This window comes from Cryptotermes secundus, unplaced genomic scaffold (genome assembly GCF_002891405.2).
Source record: "Cryptotermes secundus unplaced genomic scaffold, Csec_1.0 scaffold446, whole genome shotgun sequence".
NCBI lineage: Eukaryota > Metazoa > Arthropoda > Insecta > Blattodea > Kalotermitidae > Cryptotermes > Cryptotermes secundus.
Window position 1 is genome coordinate 1953416 of NW_019731271.1, and position 16883 is coordinate 1970298.

Genomic DNA, 16883 nt, shown 5'->3' on the forward strand with positions numbered 1-16883 from the left:
ATAAGAGGCCAGTGCCCAACAAAATGCTGTAGAACGATTGATGAATGAATTAATTAATATTCTGATAATACCAATCACAGTGGCCGCGCGGTCTAAGGCATAGACTGTCTTAGCTCGTTCGAACGCTGAGATCGTGTATTCGAATTCCACTCAAGGCATGGATATCTGTGTATGCGTTTATTCTGTGCTCCTGTTGCCCTTTGTGTAGGTAGCGGCCTTGCGACCGGCTGATCACTCGTCCGAGGAGTCCTATCGACTGTGTAAAATATCAAGAAGGTCCAAGGTCCAACAAGGGGCTATAGAGTCATGGACAGATATTCTGCTAGTAACAGAATGATGTAAATGAACATCATGGATAAATACCGGGTTCTTTAGCCATTTAAGTAGTCGATAAAAATCGCTACCACTGCCACAGAAACTGCCAATCATGCATTCGGTTTAATTATGGGCGTTAAAGAGTTTTTTGTTTTGACTCTGAATGTGCTCATGGATCTTATTCACCTGAGAAAGTGTGTCTGGATAGCAGCGAACTTCTGAATATGAACCTCTTACAGACATTAAAGCAGCGTTCAGAAAACAGCCTTAGAATGTGTGGTCTTAAGAAGCTGTTAAGCCATTCATAAAATAGTCATCGTGCGCGCACTAACAATGAGGATAAGATTTGCGGGATATGCAGCACGCTGTAGGAAGATGCGAGATTCGTATACAGTTCTGCTTGTAATATCTTAAGAGAACAGACCACATGCAAGACCGGAGCATAATTTGGTAGATCATATTAAAATGTGTCTTACAGAATGTGGAATGAATTCAACTGGCTCAGGATACTGGCCAGTGGTGACTTCTTGTTAAAATAGTAATGAATTTTCTGGTGATATATAAGGCGGGAAATTTTTTCACCCTTTGAGCTACTATCAGCTTCTCAAGAAGGATATTGCTCGATGGAGTAGGTCAGCTGTATGCCTACACACATGCAAACCACCAATATACTTTAGAAAACCAAAAACTGTTACTTGTTTGTGCTTTTCATTGAAATGTATTAGGTTTCAATGTCCATAAAATCAGTGTTTCCTTTAAAGGCATTACTGGGCGAGAATAATTTACCGAGTTAATACGAATATATTCGAATGAAATAATAGTTTATAAACTTAGGACTTTGTAGGCCTATATATTTACAGAATTACATGAGTAATTCGTTTATTTCGCTCATATATTGAACCATACCAAATATTTTAAGGGGTCATGCGTTGTCACAGTTGGTTGAGGCACTATGCTACAAGCCGGGAGGTCGCGGGTTCGAGTCCCAATGAAGTGAATTTTTTAATTGATCTAATCCTTCCAGCTGCACTATGGCCCTGGGATCGACTCAGCCTCTAACAGAAATGAGTACCAGGAATCTTCCTGGGGGGTAAAGGGCAGCCGGCGTGTAAGGCTCACAAACTTACCGCCATCTGTGAGCCGATTGTCTAGATAATATGGGAACCTCAGCGTCTCACAATCCTATGGGCCTCCATGGCCTATTACAGGGATAGTTTTTACTAAATATTTTAGAGTGTATATGGTGATTATTTCGTGAAAGCAACTAATTAGTTTGGAAGGAATTGTCCAATACAAGTACAATGTAGTAAAATCAATACATTTCCAACAGAGAAAGCAGTAAACGTTGCTGTCGTAACACTCCTGATTTATCGTTGTTGGGAAATCTTTGCAGAAACGGGGAAAAGTGTCGAGTCAGGATGGAATGAAGGTAACTGCTTCTGCTATCACTGGTTCTGGTGTTTCCGGCAGTAAATGATCCACATGGTGCTTCCCTGCACCTTCCATGTCATCTGCTACGCCACTGCTCTTTTTCCGTATATATTTTACTCCATTTCTGGAAGTTCCTGTACGAGGTCACAGTATTTTTTTTCATGAATATGACATACGATGAGTCAGTTTTCTTCCCTATGCTTGAATTTGCAGGCGCGACACATACGTCTTAAAAATGAAACCTGAGTTCTTCACGATGGTAAGAGTTTAGAATCTGGTGTTCAGGGTTACGATTCCGTGTATGGAATGTTTTTGCCAACGTTCCAAAACAACCTGCTTCCATAGAATATGGAGGTATTGGGGCAGCAGTTTCGTCTGAAATGTTGGTATCCGTGTAGAGGACTGTACGGTGTCATAATTCAGAAGACAATCTAAATTTCTTCAGCTTATTTCGAACGTCGGCAAACACCATATATCTCTCAGCTCATCTATGTAGGCGGCATAAAAGCTGTTTCAAAATCGTGTGTTCATCGCTTGATAACGAATATGTCTGGTATGTCAGCAACGAAAAGTGAAAAAGCAGGGATAGCGCCTCGGCCGCTTCCGTAACTTTCCGCTTTCATCATTTACAGTTCGTCATTACATTATGCGTTACATTACCTAAGCAGTTGAAAACGTGTCGTTAAACAAACTAAGAAACAATCAAGACGTGAAACTCTTATTTGAAAAGAGAAATATGAAATTTGGAGTTTTTTAAACATTACATAAAATGTATCTGTAATACTGAAGTCGTCGCTATCTGCAGCTCGCATGTTTTACACCGAAAACTTCAAACTATATTTTAATGAATCTTGACATTGAAGGCCTGTACTGATAGTTCGGTGAACTTGCTACACGCGTACAGGTCAGTTATAGTCCGAAAGCTTACTTTTTATGATATCCATTCTAAATTTATTAAAATAATAAAAGTCTTCATGTTTAAGAACGGGGGAGACTTGCCTTTTACAGTTATTTTAGAAAATTGTCTTTCAAAACCCTGGTAACATTAAAATATTTCGGAACGACAGCAACAAATAAAATTACATTAACAAAGAAATTAAGCATATATTAAGTTCTGGGACTGCTTTTTTACCAGAGAGTTCAGAATATTTCGTTGTCTCGCATGCTATGAAGATTAGTACCGACTGAATTAAGCAGAACATAATTTTAACTGTGGGTGTGAAAGTTTACCATTTATCCTACGGGAAACACGTAGACTGAGTTGGCCTCTTCTCCAAAAGCGAAATACATAGATTGAGTTGGCTTCTTTTGCTAAGGGGAATACCTAAGTTGAGTTGAGCTCTTTTCCTGAGGGAAACACGTAGACTGAATTGGCCTCATATCGTAAGGGGGGACTGTAGATTCATGGTGTTTGGTAAAGTAAAGTTCTATGTATAATGAAGCTGACAAAAATGAAGAGTGCAATTCCAGTGGCTACGTGGGCTGTTACTAGTACTGTCTTTGCCCTTTCGGATGTTAGGTTCGTGGGTTATAATCTCGCTCGAGGCAGGTATATCTCTGCTTATGTGGTCTTGTATTGGTTGGGGGTCTTGCGGTGGTTTGACGCCCGTCCTAGAAAGATACGAAGCTTTACGATTTAATTTCCAAAATGTAACATGCTAGATATCATAATCCGCATTTTTTAATGCTAGTGGGGTGGGACTAAGTCCCTTGTACTGCGGCCACTTCTGGCCTATTTTACCAGCCCCAGATGATAGGTGAGGGTGATTGTGGAGCAATTGGTGGAATGAAGATTGGCAGGGGAAACCGAAGTACTCGAAGAAAACCTGCCCCAGCGCCACTTTGTCCACCACAAATTCCACTTGACCAGACCCGGGATCGAACCCGGGCCGCCGCGATGGGAAGCCAGAAACTAACCGCTTGAGCTATGGCGCGGCTATTCCGCATTAGTTGAAAAATAAGAAATCAACGGTCAATAGTAACTGACTCTAAAATAATACCTCATGCAGCCAGTTACAATTGTGAGTTGTAGCGAAACGCTCTGTTTCAGTTCTCTTTGTGCCTCAGCACCAGTGTTATTGAACAAGTGTCTGCAGAAACTGACAGACTTACTAACTAACTAACTAACTAACTAACTTCAAGGCCAGAAGTGGCCGCAGTGCAAGGGACTTAGTCCCACCCCACTAACAATAAAAAAACTAACTTCATGGAGCTTTTTTTTTATATATATATATATNGTAGGGGCTGCAGTAATGTATTGCTATGGTGTCCTAGTTTATCGTGGTGTTTTATGCTTCTTTCTTGGATGACTTCTTTGACGAATGGTACATTGAGATCGTCATGTAGGGTCTGATTTGACACATACCAAGGTGCATTTGTGATCATCCGCAGTATTTTGGACTGTCTTCGTTGCATTATGGCTATGTTCGATTTACTGGCGCATCCCCATAGTTCGATTCCATAGGTCCAAATAGGCTTTAACTTCATGGAGCTGAGCCCGTCTTGAGAAGCCGCCAATTGTCCAGCTACTCAAGAACTTCCCAGCATTTTATGGAAACCGATGGTTCATCACCATGATCACAAGAGCCCTACAATGGTTCCTATTCTGAGCCAGATCGATCCAGTCCATACCACCCCATCGTATTACTCTAAGATTCATTGTAATGTTGTCCACCCATCTACGTCTTTGTCTTCCTAGTGGTCTCTTTCCTTGTGACTTTCCCACCAATATTCTACATGCATTTCTTCTCTCCCACATTCGTGCGTGTGTAGGAACATGAAGGTAAATATTCGCGTTTCATCAACTTACTAGGTGAACGTTAGTGATGAAGCCCACAGACGGCCGTTTGAACCCCGGAAAAGAGGCCAGAACAGCATCTGATAGACCAGAGGCTGAGTCGGTCCCAAAAGAATTCTGGATCTGAGGGCGAAGTAAATATGCATACTTCCATCACGACCCAAACCCCGGTCGTTTATACTATAGCCTGCCGCTTTATTGATCTATCATTGTTCCGGCCAAAACATTATCGATATTATTATTATTATTGTTATTATTATCGACTTTTCTTCCGATGTGGGTTTGAGAAGTATTTTAAATTGGGCGGCATCTTCTCGGGGAAATGCAGCAACGAACTCCCAATTTAACTGATTGCAGTGCGGCTCGGGTGAAAAGACAGATGGTGGGGAGGGCTCGGGAGCTAGTCGGTTTGTTTCCGGAGAAACCCGAACAATGTCCATCGTACCTTGAGCATCGCGACGTACAGCAAGCAGACGTCGGCCTGGTATCGGTTGGTTCAGGTTAGTCTGGCGTCTGATTGTCCCTACTGCATTAGAACTACCTGCGTTGCGCTACCTTCCGGGAGTAATTTCGAAGTACAGTTTTGTTTCCTGTCTCTGACACCCTGTTTGTTTATTTACAGAGTGTTGGCGTGCTTTCTGAATTAGCGGCCCTATTTTATTTTCGAGATGAAAAACAAATTATGGTGATAATGAAATGAAACACAATGGATAGACACTGAGAAGACGATGTAGTGATTTAGTGTCAATGTGCATAGTTGGTTTTCTTTTATGACAGCTCGAGAAATCTAAATATATTAGATATATGGATTACTGAAATTATATCAACGTGGAGAGTTGAAATACGTTCTGAACTAAATACGTTCGGCAGTGCTAGAAAAGGATCAGCTGTTCGACGGCATTGAACTGTAAGTACTTCCTATTTTGTATGGTTTATTTGGCGTTCGATATTATTTCGCAGAGTGGATGTGCTTATGAACAGATATGTACAGAATTGTTTTGTTTCTTTGTTTAGATGATAATATATTTCGTGTCTGTTGTTCTTTTTAACTCCTCGTGCTATAATATTTTGCTTGACAAAAGTACAGTGCTGAACCTAAAAGCTAAGTAGCCGCTAAATGTTACGAATTATTCGTATCTTCGTCTTTTGTACATACTTACTTACTTACTCATGGAGCTGAGCCCTTCTTGAGAAGAAGCCAAATCTGCAGCTACTCAAGAATTTCCCAGCATTTTAGGGAACCCGAAGGTTCATTACCGTGTTCACAAGAGCCCTCCACTGGTCCCTATCCTGAGCCACATTAATCCAATCCATACAATCCCATCCTATCTCTCTAAGATCCGTTTTAGTAATGTCCACCCACCTACGCCTCGGTCTTCCCAGTGGTCTCTGTCATTCTGGCTTTTACACCAATATCCTATATGCATTCCTCTTCTCCCTCATTCGTGCTACATGCCCCGCCCATCTCATCCTCCTTGACTTGATCATTCTAATTATGTTTGGAGAAGAGTCGAAGCTATGAAGTTTCGTCTTTACTACAACCACGTTTTAATGTCAAAGTCTGAATTACAACCGACTTTCGTGGCTTTGGGAATAGTGACATGTTATGCAGTTACGTCCTTTATTTGATGATTTCTGTAAGTTAAAGTATGTGTATGTACACTTATTTTGTGATTTCATATAAAAATCGCTCGATAGTTGAGAAAAGGCATTTAGGGGAGCGTTATTAAATGTATGAATGTTATCCATTCTCGTGTTTTTTTAAGTTTTTAACAGTGTATATTAAACATGCAGTTGAAATTTTTTAAATACTCTGAAAGGGTTAAGCCAACAATAGCCCCTATTTCCCCCCCCCCCCCCCGCCACACGTCTTTCCCAGATGGGAAGAAATAAGCTTGGAAAATGTACAGCTTAATTTTTAATGCTGTTATATGGTAAATAAGGAATTATTATTGTCTTATTCGATGTTTGCAGCCTTATTCTTAGTCGATTAAGCGTTGAAATGATACCTACATGAAACAAGTTTTTGCTGTGAACGTTGAAAATGTAGTCTTGGATAACGATATGGTACTCTTCTAAAAGGATATGATTTTGAGACAGTCTACACAGCAATGAGTTCAGAAAATAAACGAGATAGACACTGCCATGTCAACATCTGCTTTATTTTGCTGTTAATGACTTCATTACATGTTTCGACGCTTACCTGGGTCATCCCCAGTCGTAATGAATACTTGTCGTTAGTTTCTGGCATGATAGTATTTATCTTGTTTATTTTCTGAACTCATTGTTGTGTAGACTATCTCAAAGTCATGTCCTTTTAGTGAACTATACACAACAGGATGCATACCATATAAAGATCATAAATGTTGTGGTTCTTACGCCATTCTACAATGTGGTACCCCTTGGGGTTACACATTAAAATATCTTAAAAAAGCTTCATGAAAACTGAGTTGTTATAATTCTCTTTAATAATCTTAATTAAATTTAGTTTTCGTATTATGGAATCAGGATTTGGACTTTGTGAAATTCGGCTGTACAGACAAAATTAGAACAGTTGTGATGTTACAAGTAGAAGTCTTATTCATGAACATCATGTGCTTTTAAAAATTATTCATGTGTCAGAAATAAAATAATAAACTGATAGCAAAAAGCTTTCCTACAACGTGCAATCGGCTATGCAGTTCACGTTTTCTGTACGTGATTCGAACGTCGAAATCACCTGTCATATATGCTAAAGTTATTTAAATATTAATGAAATTTAATAGAACATATTTCGATAAAATTCGCTCATTTCAGTTTCAGCATTTTTATCACTCAGCAGCACACTGGTGTCGTTTCAGGCCTTGGTAACTGAATAATATTTTATTTCACAGAGATATTGGGTTTTCGGACTTTATCCATCGTCCTTGTTTTTAAGATAACTAAGAAAAACACGACGTTTCGGAAACTGGATCTATTTCCGTCCTCAGGTGAAGGAAAACACCTATTCTGTTGGGTCCCTTAGAAAGAGCTAGCCTCNGCCTAGAAATATTATTATTTATGCCATACTGGTGTGACTGTTCCGAAATTTAGAACGACATGATGACGATGTATCCGTTTTAAGAACATTTCATTTGAGACGAAACTTGAGGACTATCCTTACTGCACTACCAGTGGATTGCGATGACCCCTTTGCTGCCACGATATTTTGACATGTATAAGTTACCAGCAGTCGTATTTAGTCACTCATACTAATACGAAAACAAATTGTTTTATTATATTTGGATTTATTATTGCGTTTCTGAATTAAATTTGAATTTTTGACAGGCCGAACTAGATTATGTTACAGATACTTGAATATATTTCTGATAATGTTCTAACAACGCTCCGGTCACGGTAGCCGAGCGGTCTAAGGCATGCACTGTCTTCGCTCGCTCGGAAGCCGGGATCGTGGGTTCGAATCCCACTCAGGGAATGGATGTTTAGTTTGTGTGTGTGCGTTTTTCTGTGTTTGTGTACAGGTAGAGGCCTTGCGACGAGCTGATCACTCGCCCAAGGAGTCCTACCGTATGTGTAAGATCTAGAAAAACCGAAGTGAACGGAGTTCATGGAGGTAGGCCTAGGCCCACTGGGGCTGTAATGCCAAGGGAAAAAAAAAGTGTTCTAATAACGCAAACATAACGCGAATTTGCATTTGTTTGGTAGCATGTGACGTGGGGTGGGTGACATATAATGTAGAAATAGACCCATATAGTTACCATATTCGAAGCTGTTACAATTAAAATATATTTACTGTAAGAATTGGAATCTACAAGAAATTTGAAGGGGAGAATTATTGCTGCATTACAGTATTCGGAGTGAAGACAAAAGAGTTTTACAATTAATTAAGGTCGGTTTCCTATTTCTTTGAAATTGGTTTTGCAAATTACATGCAATTTTTATATACCTTTCAACTTTTAGGCCGGTTTTAAAGCCTGAGGAATGCTTGTTAAATCTCTCCGTCGATCCATCACTTTGAAAAGAACTCGAGAACCTCTGCACTGGTTTTCATGAATTCATTATTCGAAAGTTTTGCTGAAATCAATCAGCACCTTCCAATTTATGGTTAAAATCAGGAAAAAAATATAATGAGCACTTGAAATGGAGACTTGTACGCTTTTCTAAGCTTATTCCGAGATAGCTCGTTAAATGTTTGTCAGAATGAAATGTTTGCAACAGAAGTTTTAATGACAAATGATATACACATTTCATGCTCTTTGACAGTTTTCCCACAAGTCTCGCTGTTTCGAAGTTAATGAAATAAAAGAAGTTATTCGCTTATATTTCCATACCTGTACACTCAACAATCAACAGTGGTCTCCCGAACACACCCGAAGATTGTCGAAGGCATCTGGCGTGGAAGTAATAATTATTATTGTCGTTATTATAGTATTAATATTTGTTTATGGAATGGAGTGAAACTGAGTCTGCTTGGTACGCTGGCCGCTGTTTGGCCTGTTGTACCAGCCCCGGATGATAAATGAGTGTGGAGCTGTCGGTAGGGTGAGAATTGGCAAGGGAAACCGAAGTACTCGGGGAAACATGCCCCAGTATCTCTGTGTCCACCACAAATTCCACATGACCTGACTTGGGATCGAAATCGAGCCGCCGCTGTAGGAAGGCGGCGACCCACCGTCTGAGCTCTGGGACCGCCCTGGAATGAGTAAGTCTGTGTGTTTTCTAAACATCGGTTGGGCTAGGAACACACACAGCGACATCGGTCGTACGACGTCCGTACGGTTCATGTCGCTTCAAGTAGTAGAATATAAAGTGTAGTCTTAGCTTTCATACGTGACGACATGCGACATCTACCGTACGGCAGTCGGAGAGCAAAGAAATGTATTTGGTCGGTCTAGTGTAAAAAGGAGGTCGCATGGCAAAAAATCGTACATTTTTTTCCGTTGACCGATGTCGCTGTGTGTGTTCCTAGCCTTATAGGTGGAGGCAAGTGTGATTATTGTCACGTTGTCCTTTATCATTGGGAAAGTATTCCTGGTACACATTGGACAGAAAACCCAGGTGTGCCGCAGAGAATGTCTGCATGTGGTGAGGAAGAGAAAATGGCCAGGAATCGAAACTCCAGACGCACAGCCCATAACCAGTCATATCATTCGCTGAATTATCCTGGCCCTTATAAGAATCACTGAATGAGCTGCAATGTCCCATTTCATTCACACTGAAACCCGAAATAACGAATAATAGCTCCATGATACACTTTCATTTTGGACAAAGTAATAGTCGATCAGCTAGTCAATGAAATCCGTTTCCATTTATGAGCCCGTAAGGTTCATTACCGCATTCACAACAGCCCGCTGTGGCTCCTGAACAAGATGAGTGCAGCCCTCATCATATAATTTTCCGTTGCGTAGGCCACTTCAAATCCATCCAGGTCCGACGTCCTATGTAATATCTCGTGACATGATAATGCGTTGTGGCGGAGATTTATTATCGCTCCTCCCAACACTCAAACTGAAGATCCATCCCTTTTCGGCTGACCGCCACTGCCTATGTAATATACGTGTATATTACATACATATATATGCGTAGCTATCCTAGATGTTTGGAGGCCGTCTGCTTCATCCGTAGGACGAATCTTGCCATCGTGAGGGGACCCACATAACATTAATGAACATTTCGTTTAGACACATGTCTTCAAATAACACCACTTCAATTAAGGACATTCATTATTCAGTCTTGTATTAACGACGCAGAAGCAACGTGCTAACTTTTGTATCATAGGTAATTCGTGTTAATATTTAACTGAATTAAGCTGTGCTTCGTTTGTAAAGCGCCACTGTGTAATTTACGTTTAAGAACAGAGAATAAATAAAACGCCAGTGTGCTGCGTTATTGCAAAATCTGATCAGTTACACGCATCGCTTTGATCTCTCGCGTGCGTTACTTTGTCAGTCAGAAAGATAGGTATGCCCATTGTATGTACAGTCGGTCGTGAGCTAAATATGTTGATATGGAAAAGGCAACTTTTTGTCGCAGAAAGAGAAAAGACAAATTTTTCTCTAAACAATATTTTAACTTCAAGGAACAAAGCCATTTAGTCGACCACACACTTTGCTTAACGTAACAACAATGCTAATATAACTAACGAAGTTTCTGTGAGTTATAATTGAAATTTGTTATGCAATGCACGACAGATTTCGGTTACAAACCTTCAGTTCTGAATTTGTATCTTATTAGAGAAAAAGACAAAATTTGAAGGTGTCCCTGTGCTTAAATAGTTAGGCACTACGCGATCAAGACGTATGGAGAATGGATTCATAGATCCACGTATTCTTGACCTCGGCACTAGTTGGAGATAATGGTCAGCTTCACGCCTTAGCCGCTTTACTCCCGGGAAAAGGGCCTCCGTTACCCAATGGATAGTAGGCTGAACCAGTCTGAACGGCATGGAGAGGAGAAAAATCTTGGCCCTACTTGCACTCGAACTCCGACCCCGCGGCCGTCCAGCCCGCAGCCAATCGCTATACCCGGCTCACTTGTTATAAGAGAACATGAGTAAAAGAAACAGCTTGTACCATCTTTCAGCGTCAGAGCTGTGCATTCATGGCTAGATATATGATATATGCTCCGATTTTGAAGCCTACGCCTTTCATTTCGTCGTATGCACCCTGTGTAGGCCTCGGAATGGCGCGAAAGTACGTCCCAGACGTCATCTCGGTTATCAAAGGATCCGTGGCTTCAAAATCGGAGCAGGCCACAGGGCCTAAACTTTGAAAACTAAAGCAATATGGCCCTAATGATACATAATCCTCTCGGCAATGATAACGCCAAACGTATAAAATATTGTAACGTGCAGAAGAACGCATATCCAAACAGCCATTTCCTAGGCAACGATCCACTTTCCCGCTACAACGATACAATCGAAATGCATCGATTCCTAGAAAACGGAAGCAATGCAATATCATAATTCTAACAACGAGTCTCCACGGTTACAACGAATTGTTAGAAGCGTTGTGTGACAACGGGAAAACCGAACTGTTGGAAATGGTGTCTGGTATCCGGTCCACATGAGGCCTATATAAGGGGGCTGAATACGCCAGACAGACCCGTCCTCTCGTCAGAGAGGGCGCCCCTCAAAAACAATACAGTAAATGGGGCTGGACACCAAGACCGACCGACCGACCGACCGACCGTCAGTCGCAATGTGACTTTGACTTTGACAGACAGCAGTCGAATACCTCCACCGTGACCCTGCGAGTCGTAGGAGGCGAAGAAAAGGGAAGTCTCAAATCTGAGACAGTAAAATACGGTCACGAATCCCAAGGGACTCGGACCCGAAAAAAACTGCGCTGGCAAGGGCCAGCATCATATACAAAATACAGACCCATCCTCTCGTCAGAGAGGAAACACGAAAACAAGACTGTAACTGTGAAACAGCAATTAATATCTGGTCATGAGCCCCAGATGGGGCTCGACACCAAGAATTACTGAGTGACTGACCGTCAGTCGCAATGTGACTTTGACAGACAGCATTCAGTTGAAATATAGTAACCGCCGGAGCTAGTCAAGCATTCGCAGTCGATTTCTAGCCTTCGAAGTGAAGAGTCGAGTTTTAGCAGTCACAGAGCAGAATTGTGATAATGCTGAGGAAACGTCTAGAGGACATAATAGGTGATAATAATTATACTCGAGTGTGTAAAAGCGTGTGTTCAATAAATATTCGCTGAATCCGGTACCTACGTGGAAGTTATTCGTCGCGTAACATAGGTAAGACTCGACAAAATTAAAGGGAGGACGAACATCCGAACATTGAGTCACTTAACAGAAACATGCGAAGTTTTTAACAGTTGCTCAGTGTCAGTATTTCCTGCAGTAATATTGTGTCTGAAGTGTCTTAAAGTATAATTTTATCAGCTTCAGTGTCAAATAAAACATAATTTACTTGCGATTCAGTTACACTGATAGATACTGTAATTATTTCTCTTCGCTTTAAATTTATTCGCTCTCTATTTCATTTCGATCTCGATTCGAGTTAGTTGTAAGGAGCCCTGACCCTCGTTTTTGGTACTTCCAATTTCTCTTGTTCACTGTAACTTTTTTTTTAGTGGGAGGTGGAGTCCGACTGGGTCCACTCGTCACGGCGGCCACTGATTTGCCTATTGTAACCTGCCCCGGGTGATTATGATGATGGAGAATATGGTGGAATGAAGATTGGCAGGGGAAACCGAAGTACTCGAAGAAAACCCGCCCCAGCGCCACTTTGTCCACCACAAATCCCCCTTGACCAGACCCCGGGATCGAACCCGGGCCGCCGCAGTGGGAAGCCAGTGACTAACCGCCTGAGCTATGGCGCAGCCTTCACTGTAACTTACTATGCAGGATTTAGACCCACCAGTTGATATGCGGGGAATTAAATGCGTTTTGCAGTATATTGAAAAGTCAATAGTATTCAACGCTCAAGATTTCAGTGCTTTCGTGGAATCCAGATTTACAGTAATATATGTGTGAAAATCGGTCATGTCTTCCTGTACTTAGCCACTTGAATCCAGTATGACTTCGTGAATTATTTTCCTAAGATCAGCTATGTTATCCTCTCATCTGTGCCTAGGTCCCGCATGTAGTCACTTTTGTTGAGGTTTATCAACCCGCATTTGGTATAAATTTCTAATTTTCCCATGCTCTTAAAACAGGATAAATTTGAAATATTGTTATTACAACGAGGGGCTCATAAAATGAGAAGACATAACATAGATACATGCTTTGTTGCTGTGACTGCATCAATGCATAATTTTCATAACAAACTCTGTGTTCTTAATAAATTTTTACTCTCTTAAATATTTATATGTAGATTGTCATGGGTCTGAAAATGATGTGACATTCGGATTGATTTCCCTAGTAGGGGCTTACATGTAAAAGTACACTGTAAATAAAATAGACTGGCAAATTTCATGGATCAGTCCAATCTTTCCAAATTCGAAAATCCTCTTAAGATTTAGTTAGCGCAGCGAATGTTTAAATACTAAACCTTTAATCTGGTTTAAAATCCGTCATGATTCTGACAAAAATAATCCGATTTCCTGTAGTGTTGTGTTTGTTCCCACAATTGCTCTGAAGTTTGCAGTGTCGAACTGATATAGGTGTATATGTTGCAACATGAATAGAGTATTGAGGAAATTGTCATAGTTTGAAATGCAATTTCACTGTTTATAACTCACTTATAACTTCACGTAAAGCTTCGTTTAACATTTAAACACTTCAAATTTTACTCTTCAGGTATTATTTATGAGCTCTTTCTCAAATTAAACACATTACTACGACGTAAGTTTTGAGGTTTTCACGGCGATGACTATGAAGAAAGTCGTCTTCTGGGTTTAGGCGCCGTGTATTCTTCGTTTTGGCCGACGTTTCGGAGGATCGTATCGCCTCCACTGCTACTGCACTTCCTATCACTACAGCTACTACTCTCTGCATTCCAAGCCATTCAACTGCTCTGAAGATGGAGGCGATACGATCCTCCGAAACGTCGGCCAAAACGAAGAATACACGGCGCCTAAACCCAGAAGACGACTTTCTACATTACTACGAGTTTACACTATAGCATAGAGCCCTCCATGAAATGCCGATAACAGCTCAACTATTCAAGGTGTTTCTTGCCTTTTTCTGGAATCTGAAGATATATTGCTCTTTGTGCAAGAACCCATCATTGCATCATACTCTAAACAATCGGAATGAAGTCCCCATCTTTACCCCACATAGCTTTATAAAGTTCTTCTACTTCAGGGCTTAGGTCCTCTGGACTATTCAGTCTTTAATCGAATTCGCTTTCTTGTTTTGTCTTGGGTTTGTGTTCATAAGTATTTGCAAAAATTCTAAAAATATGTTCTTGCTTATTTTTATTGTAGTGTTTCTGTTCCCTTATTAAGATTGTGACTCTTTAACTGGTTGCTTATTTCTCTATTTCCCTTAAAAGTCCTAGAAGCTGGGTCCAGCCACTGATACGAGGAAATTAGGAAATTAATTTCAGCTGGCTCGATCTTTCTGTTGCCTGACGTGTTCATTATCCGATTTCCATAGCTGTAATTCAACAGAGGCTTTGCGATCCCTTTCTACGGACTTGATTGTGTAATTTTTAATGTTTTTCTTTTGTCTCAAGATTATTCTAATTGTTCCCGCACATTCTCAGAAGATCCATTTTAATATTATCATTCTATCTACGCCCTAATCTCCGAAATATCTATTCAGCTGAGGTTTTCTTTCTCTAAAAATGCTAGTATGCATTTTTAATTTTACGATGCTTGTTAACTTCAGTCAGTTTCACCATACAGGATTTATTCAACCAGCAGTATAAGGCAAATAGTTCATATTATGGCGTTTTTATTGCATTTTTCTCCAGTGCTTTCTTGCCTCGTGTTAGAGGTCCAAATATTTCCGTTGGACGTTATTCCCAGATACCTTCAACTGATGTTCTTACTTCAGATTTAGTTTGTTTGTTAGTTAACGGCCCTCTCGGTATCGAGATCAGTGTTAACGGTACCATACAGAGCAACAGATACAATTAACACTTTCATATGCACTGTCTTATTATTATTGTTAGTCTTCTATTCCTGTTACTTCCACTTGGAGCATAGGACAGACATCCATGCCTTGAGTGGGATTCGAACCAACGATTCCATTGTTCGAGCTAGCGAAAGAATCTCAGGCTGCAGACTGCAGCCACCTGCTCAAGCTGGTACCTCGCTCGCGGATATTTCTACCCTGAAGACTGAGGCGATATGTTCCTCCGAAACGTCGGTTCACACAAGATCTACACGGTGCCACATCCTTCTTTATAGTCACCGCCATGAAAACCACACAAATCCTACATACGATCCTCCTGTTGTTACCTCTGCCTTGTTCAGATGCGGAGTTATGAACAAACACTATGTTGTCTACTTGCATCTGCTCTCACTGTTTCTTCGCTTGCGGATTTTCTCACTTTTTCCCCTTCTACCCTGAAGATGGAGGCGATACATTCCTCTGAAACACCACATCTACACGGCGCCACATCCCAGAAGACTGCTTTCTTCAAACACTATGTTGTATCTTAACTGATTTCAAGAACGGCGGATTTTTATATTCCTATATATGGTATTTATAATGTAACATAATATCAGTAGAGACCAGTAGCCGATTTGTTCCATTTAACTATAATCCATTGTAATTCTATCTCATTTCCCTGCTGCCATATTGTAAAGCGAAGGCGAAGCAAGATTTGAGATGAAACCTTTCTCGTTAGGAAATATACTATACAATTATGTAACTACATAACATTTAAATAGAAACACGAATGGATCTTAGAGAGATAGGATGGGATGGTATGGATTGGATTGATTTCGCCCAGGATAGAGACCAATGGAGGGCTCGTGTGAACTCGGTAATGAACCTTCGGCTTCCATAAAATGCTGGGAAATTCTTGAGTAGTTGCAGATTTGGCTTTTGCTGAAGAAGGGCTCAGCTCCATTAGTAAGTAAGCGAGGATTTTGTCTACTATAATTGGTTCAAATAAAGTCTAATGACCAGCTCTTGTAAACACAGTAAATAATAATCGGTTTCCATAAAATATGCGGAATTTATTTATTATCTGAGCGTCTGTTAGTTTCTCAGAAAGGGCATCGTTCCTTGGAGTCAGTTATTTCTTTTGAAGTTTTGACGTGATTAGAACAGAAAGCCATTCAAATTCCTTATTGTACACGTCATTTCCAAATGTTATCAATCTGGACAGAAATATTAAAAAATGCAAATATCTGCCATACTTTCTTCTTGCTTTCCTTCGTGTGGTATTTTCCTTTTCCGGTAGAGGAACTAATGTAAATTTATAGTACAACTAAACAGAGGATAATTACATCACTTGTCATCACTGTCATTATCATGATCACTACCTTCTTCACAGATTAGAGCCAGTGACCTGTTGTTGGGTCTCAGATGAAATCCTGTTTAGTCAGTCCATCTCTTTCTATCATGCCACGCCCTCGTCTTCCTCTCCAGACAGTAACTGGGATTTCCCTTAAGGATGCGATTATCCTTCCATTGTTGCACTTTTTCGCATAATTTATTTACGTACTCTAAAATTTTGTGTATAATATTGTAAATCTACATTACTCTTCAGTGTCGCCGTATGTATTTTAATGCCTAGATATAACACCTTCTTATATCGGAAAACGAGGAAACGTATATTAGCAGCTTGAGCCCTCATGTTATTGTCTGTTGCTACGTGTATCTGGACTTCCTGATCAATATTCAAGAGCAGATCGTGCCATTATCTTGTACAATTTTGAGCGTTCTTGAATGCTTTCTTATTCAATGATATATTCTGGTATTTACTCTA

At 40.5% G+C, this 16883-nt stretch overlaps 1 protein-coding gene across 1 annotated transcript in view; it reads left to right on the forward strand.

Annotated features, from left to right (window-relative positions):
• Nucleotides 1–5025: 5025 nt before the first annotated feature.
• Nucleotides 5026–16883, forward strand: part of LOC111866802 (acetylcholinesterase) — a gene marked incomplete in the record, with an annotated part of 712234 nt that continues 700376 nt past the window's right edge. Inside the window, 1 exon segment of the mRNA XM_033752417.1 lies at nucleotides 5026–5450.